This window comes from Protopterus annectens, chromosome 7.part0, assembly GCF_019279795.1.
Source record: "Protopterus annectens isolate FY-2018-M chromosome 7.part0, PAN1.0, whole genome shotgun sequence".
NCBI classification, from domain to species: domain Eukaryota; kingdom Metazoa; phylum Chordata; order Ceratodontiformes; family Protopteridae; genus Protopterus; species Protopterus annectens.
The window spans coordinates 468,141,908-468,148,120 of NC_056739.1; positions in this window are offsets into that span (position 1 = coordinate 468,141,908).

Here is a 6,213-nt window from a genome sequence, read left to right on the forward strand (position 1 = left end):
CATGCCAGTATAATCCTTCTCCCTTGCCAATAGCCCCTTACTACCACAAATCTAATATTATTTTTTCTCTTCTACCACTGTCGTAGCTTCTCTAGCAATTAGTATAATTACTGCCCTTTTCCTTTGTCCCTGATTCTGCTGAAGATCCATCCTGAATTCCTTTATCAAATTCACATGCTCATTTCTTTCTAAATGTCGCCTGGATCATTGCTATTTGCATTCTGCATTTCTTAATGTAATTCAGTACTTGTTCCTTTCTGTCTATGCCTGTAAGGCCATTTACATTTCAAGATAATATAGACAGCATAGCCTTTATGATTAGAAGTTATTGTTCCTACCTATTATGCATGGCAGTTTTTTGAATGCATATTTCCAATGTTTCTGTAACATGCACACACTGTTTGGCAGGCTGGTCCTTTATACGGTTGTTTCTTGTTATCTCCATTTGAACTTGTGTCACATTTTAAGACTTTTTGTTGTAATAAAAGCCCTCAAACAACTAAATACATTTTCAGAACACCCCATCCCTTATTAACTTAGAACAAGCGACATACACATGTACATCTTCAAAAAATTAAATTTAACCCTCCAGATAGGAACAATTGCCCCAAATTGACAGCCACACCCACAGGAATTACCTAACCTAAAATTTAGGTTACCCATGCTAAAGTGCATGCTACATAGCCTGTGCTTCCACTTACATGGGTGTCTGTTCTTTTATATCTTTCCCCTCTCAGATGTGAAAAACAGCTTTTATGCTTTCATAAAAGATTAATTTTTAACCTAAGAAAAAAACACACTGGTAACTTTTAAATAAAACTAAATTATACACTGCTCTATTGCATGCATTTAAATATTAAGGTTGCTAGTGAAGCTGCTATCTCTTTTATCCATTTCCAATAATTTCAAAATTCATTTTTCAATGAACTGCTTAGTCTTGCACCTTTAAATTTTGCATTTCCTTCAGAATGCTCAGAACTCTCGACATTAACTGCTTGCACCAGACAGCTCATCTCCATGGAAACAGTAAAGTAAACAAAGCTAACAACTATGCAGAAGCTTGAAGGTATCTTTGTCATTTTCACCCAGAATAAAACACAATGTGCAACTGTCTTCAGCTGCAGATTTTTTGACTCCAACTGAACATTTGCTAATGGAGGAAAAACAAGCTAATATTTTATGCAAAAAACTTGCACTTCTTAAGGCTTTCTTCGTTTTGATCATTTTGTCTTGTATTTCAAGCCTACTTACTTACAAAAACACTTGCTCATAGATTGAGCTAAGGGCATTAATCCAGGCATTCACCTTTGGAAAAATAAGATAACACCTCAACTCTACATATAATCAGGGCACTTTTACACCCTCACCCCAGTAATCCAAGATCACACCATATTAATTTATATTTGTTTTTCTATAATATAATTCAGTACTATTTCCTTTTTGTCTATGCCTATAAAGCCTTTCTTCTCTTGTTACATTTTAAAGACTATATTTCTTACAACTAAAAGGTACTTGTTTACTTCAATATGTTTAGGACATAAATAAATGTTTGAAAATACTCCCTCACCCCCACATTTAAAATACCCTTGACTAATACTACACAAATCTGCTATACTATATAACATACAGTTTATATCATTTGCTTTATACAACTGCTATTAAGAACAACATTTGTTTTACGAAAGTTATTTTTTGCTTAGTGTCCTTCTAAACATTAATTACATTAGGTGGGTTATATGCTTTATCATTCACCCACAAGTTTAACAAAGTCAGCACAAGTCCATTCCTTCTTAGCCACTTTTTTTGCAAAGCCATATTTCACAAATGTGTTTGATGCTTTAAAATTTCCTATTTATTCACTAAATTCAGTGTTTCTGACTTTTTTCCTGTTCATCTCCATCTCCCAAGAACAGACTCATGACCAAAGTACTCTTGATTTTCTAGTCAACGCCTGTGCTTTTTTTTCTGTTTCAAACCTTTTCATTTGAAACATTGGAAAAGGTTTTACTGGCAAAGTGTCTGAGCTTTGTCAGTAGAATGATGATCAGACTCCTCTTATGTTTGGCTCACTTTTTGTTGGATAAGCTTTTGTATTTCCTCCTTAACCTGTTCCACATCAAAAATGTGTTTGATCCTCTCACAAAAAAAATTTGAAGACAGCTGGATAAAGCAGCTTGAATCTCACACTTGTCTCTCAACATTCCTTGATTGGTAGGTTGAATGTTTTTTTCTCTTCTGCCTGGTGTATTTTCCAGAAATACTCTGCTGTATCTGATTTTTTTATTTTTCAGTTCTTCTACAGTTTTGTTAGGATCAACTCTTTCTGTTGGTGTAATTGCATCATTACTAATACAAGTCTTGGCTGTTTATTGCATACACTTGATGTGCCCTTTCAGTTAACAAATCCTTATGTGGAATAACAGTGCTTTCATAAATGTAATAGTCTGTTTCTATCAGTTTCTCTGGTATAGCAGAATATCTTAGGGTTTCTCTGCTTGCTCTGTCTAACTGTACCATTTTTTTAAACTGCTATTCCTGTTAAGTCTCATATCCATCAACCTTTTCTTCATTTTGGCCTTTGATTTTTTTTGCAGTTTTATCAGTTCATCTAAAATGCTAGTTAAAACTTCTATTTTTCCAGCCTTTTGGCATTTGAGTTAATGTATTCCTTCAGTATTTGTGATTTATTTGAATATTCTCTTAGTATATTTGATTTTTCTTCTAAACTATCAGAAGCCATTTTTTTGTACCAAAGCTGAAGCTTTAACTGCTTTTTGCTAAATAGCTGCAGGATTCTTCACAGTCAGTATTTTCTCTTCACATTTTTTGTTGAATTTCTTTCAAGTTGTCTAAATTTCTTCTTCCAGCCAGTAACTGGATTTTACTCAAGCTGGCAGAATTACTAGGTGTTATTTCTCAGTTTCTTTTTTCACACTAGAAAAGCTGAAATTAATCTGCTGATCAATGTGCAGCCATCTTGGAAGTCCAAAGTAAAAATACCCTTGACAAGAACTACTGCATCTCCCCTAGAAGCTGGCTTTATCACATATGTGCCACTAAATGATTTTATTGTCAGTGAGTATGTCCATGTCTTTTCTTTAGTGGCAGTGGTGACGATATTAGCATATCACAGTAATGAGATATGGAGGTCCAGCCACAGCATGGTGCTCATGTCTGGAATTTTGATTTCCACAAACATTTTGTTCACTTTCAGTTATTAGCCTATTTTTCAATCATTAAGTTGTATTGGATTCAACTTTGAGAGATTAGATTTTGTATAAGTATATGTTAAATTCAGCTGTTGCTGCTTGGTCTCCCTTGAGGTAACATTTACCTTAAGTTACATACCATTTCACTTTCTGCTAGTATAAAATGGTAAGGTTATATCTCTCAGTAGTAGCAAAAAGGTACTTAATTTTTAAGATTAATGGTACTTTTTGAATTTTGTATTAATATTTTGTTTTTTTATGGTTCCAACAAAGTCCAAGCATTGTAGAAAGAAATGCATAAATTATTTTTGCTCCTTGAGACATTTTCAGAGCAAATATGAAGATGTGATTATGACAGACATGCAGATATTGAGGGTGAGGAAAATAACAGTATATCTTCACCTTAGAGGGAGCTTCAAGTTTTATATCGGACAGCTTGGCTAATCTTTTAACTGTGGCTGCCTAAATAAAACTTGCTTCTTTTGAAAAACAGACTGTCATTCTACTGCTGCTTAAGGGACAGAAGGTTTGCATGCTGAAAAAAATGATCCATCTCACAATGCGGGAACTCATTCTCTCAGCTTAGAGAGTGTAAGGGTTATGCTGTCTTACAACAGCCTGCTTGAAACTGGCATAATTAGGAATTAAATCTATATATGTTGAATTGTGTTATGTGCCCCGAGACAAAAACTGTGGTCAAGAAGCAGTGTGACTATTCCGCTTCTAGGAATTCAGGCAAACCACTACCGGAAGGTACTGGGATTTGAACTCACAATTAATAGGCTGACAGCTGTTGCTAACTCATATTGCAATACTCTTGTTAGCTTGTATATAACACTGCAGTTTTCTCAAAAAGTGGTAGAACACAAAGCCTAAGCAAATTTTATGCTACACAGATATACAATGTCTTTAATTCCTAATCTGCTTTGTTTCTACATCGCTATCCTAACATAACTGGCTTAAAATGAAAATAAGACTATAGTACAGGCCATTGCTGATTATTAGAAATGCTGCACATGATTCACGTAAGTAAAAGCATTTCAATCTGCAGCCCTTTCATACTACTACTATACTCTCTATTTTCTGCCACTGTGTATTATGATTCAAACTCATAACTGTGGTCTTAATCAATAATCCAAGCTACAGTGAAATAGGATGCATTCTAGGCTTGGAGAGCCAGTAGCTCAGTTACAAATATTGTAACCCAGAGTAAAAAGTGTGTCTGCTGGTGCAACAAGCACTTAAATTCTAAGATTTAGGAATACTGTCTGGTGTAACTCCCTGTATATAAATAGTGGATATTACCTTTTCATAAGTACACCCAAAGTTCTCTTTGATTCATTTGAACTTCCTCTCAGAGCAGGCTGAGGATAATGCACTCCCACAGAATCACTAATACTGGGAATCTGTGTGATATACAGTCTTTTGGTGTGTGTGTATATATATATATATATATATATATATATGGTTCTAGGTCATAAGGTCGACAGCCACTTTCACCGACAACAGAAACATCGACACCACATTATCGACAAACCATAAACACGACACCTCACATGCCCAACAAACAAGTAACCGACGGTCCACAAACACGAAACCCCATACACTGCACACACCACAATAACAACAATCAACTAACAAAACACATCCCCTTATCCAAAAACCACACACAGAACACAAGCACACCAAAATCCTCACAAACCCACACTAAACCTCACACACGCAACTATGTCCAACCCTAACCCAAACCCTTACCCTAAGGTCCGTCACTATCGCACACTCAGCTAACCCGCGCCCTAACCCTAACTCACTTAACCCACCCCAACCCAAAAATACCACTACCGACACTTACATAACCCGCTCTAACCCTAACTCACTTAACCCGCCCTAACCCAAAAATACCACTACCGCACACTTACCTAACCCGGCCTAACCCTAACTCACTTAACCCACCCCTATCCCCACAGACTGTCACTATCCACACTTACCTTACTCGCACCCTAACGTCCGTCACCACCGCATACTCACACAGCCTTCTTTCCAACTCACTATCCCTGGCGTCGGCATGTTCATCCGTAGCGTCGGTCTTCCGAGTGTCGATTATCTGGCGCCCGCTAATCCGTTGTCGGTTATATCGGCTGTCGATCTTCTAACCTAGACCCATATATATATATATATATATATATATATATATATATATATATATATATATATATATAAAATCACTGCACTTGTACAATGGTAACCTGTGCAGTGATACTGATTTCACATTCAGTGCTAAGACTGGTATTAGGTTACTACAGTCACATTACAATCAGTGTTGGAATTCAAACCTGTAGTCTCTAGGATAGAAAGGGTATGTGAACCTGAATTGTTTTTAATTTGTGACAAAGCATGTTAAAGTGATAGTTGCAAGACCCAGAGGGTAGGCTTCAGACAAAGACCATCCTGTACTTGGAAAGCCCAGGAAAATTGCACTTTCATCTGTTACAGGAATTGAGCCTACAACTGCAAGACAAGAGCCCCTCGCATCACCCAATCCAGCAACACTGGAATCGTCAACTAACAAGACAGATATATTCAGTCTCAATGTAAAGAGCCTTGCTTCTCACCCCTGATCCACAAATTGTATAAAAATAAATCCTTAGCATAAGGGATTATTAGTGAGTTCGGCACCAACATTTTATAGCCTCAGAAGATACTAGAAACATATTCTTATATTCATGACAATTCTAAGAAAATAAACATATGATAGGGACAATATAAAATCTTATTCAATTATATAGTATCCTATTTACTAGTCATAGGATCTGAACTTATAACATAAAATTTCCTTGAAACAAATCTTACTTTTGGGATTTAGTGAATCTGAGGTTTTACATAACTGTTTAGTCTATATTTAGACCTCTAATCTCTAAATGCATAGATATAGCATACCTTGAAATGAATCTGCTCATTGGTAAAAAAAAAAAATCAAACCTAGAATCTTAGGGTCCTGCACATA